Source organism: Propithecus coquereli, unplaced genomic scaffold (assembly GCF_000956105.1).
Source record: "Propithecus coquereli isolate 6110/MARCELLA unplaced genomic scaffold, Pcoq_1.0 Scaffold10, whole genome shotgun sequence".
NCBI classification, from domain to species: Eukaryota; Metazoa; Chordata; class Mammalia; order Primates; family Indriidae; genus Propithecus; species Propithecus coquereli.
The window spans coordinates 14,730,886-14,733,090 of NW_012133858.1; the positions used below are offsets into that span (position 1 = coordinate 14,730,886).

A 2,205-nucleotide genomic window follows, 5' to 3' on the forward strand; every position below is an offset into this window, starting at 1 on the left:
TCTTTATGTCAGGGTTGATTTTTGAGGGATGTTCCGGGGTTTTTTGGCTCCTGGCTTGGAAGGATCACAGACCAGGCCCGTGTGAGGGGGGTGATGACAGACACTTAACACTTCCACGGCAGCTTTTATTGCAGGCTTTTTAATGCAGAAATAGAAAGTGAAAGGACATCTCCTGAGGGGAAGCAGGCCTCTCTGGCCAGTGGAGAAGACCCTAAGGTTTTACCACACTTCTGCTTTTATGTCTATGCCTTACGATATGCTAAATGGTGGGTGGAACATTCATTGTTTTCCTGAGAAAAGGGTGCTGAGAGCTCTTAGAGCTAAGGGCCCTCCCCAATTTTATCCTTGTAGGGTGACTTCCAGGGATTGCCAAGACATTTTAAACTGTCATGGCACTGATGGGTGTGATCTTTACTATGCTAATGTATGTTAATAGGGAAAAGGTCACTTTTGGACATGACTTCCTAGTTTCTGCACATGCTCCTGGCCAGGAAAAGTCCCTAACCTCAAGTTCCTGCTGTTGCGGATTTGGTTCTAAATGTGCATTGGCCTCCTCATTTTTGTCTCCTTTCTCTTTTCCTGTGTGGTTAGCACTGCCAACCTACACCTGTCCCTAACATTTTGGTGAAAATAATAAAAACCCATGCTGTGTAGATAATGCAGATAGTTCTAGTTATCTGGTCAATAGACAAAAAAAAGCAAGCACTTAAGGTGTTCAGCTCCAATCTTTTGTTCATTTCTTACTGCTGGAATTTTGTATTCATTTCTGCTTGTTGGATGATGAAACCGGACGATGGCAGAGCTGGTAAGCCGACATTTACTCAGCCCCATCCTGCTCAGCCTCAGGAGGGATGAATTCGCAGCTGGTGGATGGGCTGCTTTTGTCTCTTTGCCATCTTGTGGTTTAGGGTTTTCTGGGCGTCTGTGTCGGTAACTGAAGTCGCAGCAGTACAGACGTTGAGGCTGCTGCTGACCTTAGGTCTCATCTCCTTGATTCTCTTTATCTTCTTCATTGCCATCTCCCTGGGCTGTCTTTGATGAGGAGGGCCCCTGCAGAAACATGGTCTATAACCCAGATACATATTCTGTCTTACTGGTCTACCTGGTTCTCCTGCACCCTGGTTGTCAGCATCGTCCATTCCTTCTCCCTGCACAGGAGGGTTGGGATACTGTGGTCCACGCCCATAGGGTCTCCTCATATAGTAAGGTGGGAACCTTTGCCCGTAGTAGGGCCAGCGTTGTTGGGCCTGGCCTTCAGGAGCACTCTCTGATATCTCATTCTTTTCCCCACTCTCTCTATTCTGGTAATTGCATGGAGGACCCCTGGCGAGGCGGATAGCGTCTATAATGGTTATGGTCTGCTGCACAGTTACTGCCTTGAAGTGGAATTCCACCAGACCCTGTAACATTTGCTGCCTCCCCACCCTGCGCTGCTGCCTGTGGTGCCAGGCTTGGTGTTGGCAGCGCTGAGGGCGGCTGCTGGGTCTCGGCCTAGCTGCTTATGGTTGCGGTGATGGTGACTGGGCCGGGTGCCACAGCTGTGGCTCCTTTCCATGTGCGATGGTAATTAGGCCAGCAGTGGGGCTGCTCAGGGCTCCCTCGGGTCCGCTATCTTCCCCTACCACCTAATGAACACAAAAAAAGAACAATCTTGGAATCAGAAGGCTGCAGGTTCCCCAAGGCCTTCTGTGCATATAAGGTTCTCCTGAAGCATGTATGGAAAATGCACATTACTTGGTCTCCCCTCTAAATATGCTGATTCAGTATGTAGGGGTGTGGCCTAGAATCTGCATTTTAACATGTGCATTCCCTTACAGTTATTCTGCAAATAATGCTGTGTGAATCACTGGCCCAAGCTTATTAAAAGGGAGCATGCTCCAAAGTTACTTATTAAAGTTGTAGATTTTCATTTCACAGACCTTTAACCTCTTCTTAGCCATCCATCCATCCATCTGTTCGTTGGTCCTCATTGTGAGATAGGGAACTGGCAGGCACTGCTTCAGGCGTTGCTTAATTGTGCAGGCATTGCTTAACTGAGTCAGGAAATCCCGGTTAGAACAAAGATGGCCGAGAAATTGACTGCTTCTTGACCTTGGAGCTTCATTGTACCCTCATTTCCATAAAAGTTTCTAAGGAAACCTCCCATTCCTATCATGCACCTGACACCAGGGCACTTTTGGTTTGACCATATTTAGTCAAAAGGAG

At 47.7% G+C, this 2,205-nt stretch overlaps 1 pseudogene; it reads right to left on the reverse strand.

Moving 5' to 3' along the window:
• Window positions 1-817: 817 nt before the first annotated feature.
• LOC105806723 lies at window positions 818-1,970 on the reverse strand (annotated as a pseudogene).
• Window positions 1,971-2,205: the final 235 nt, after the last annotated feature.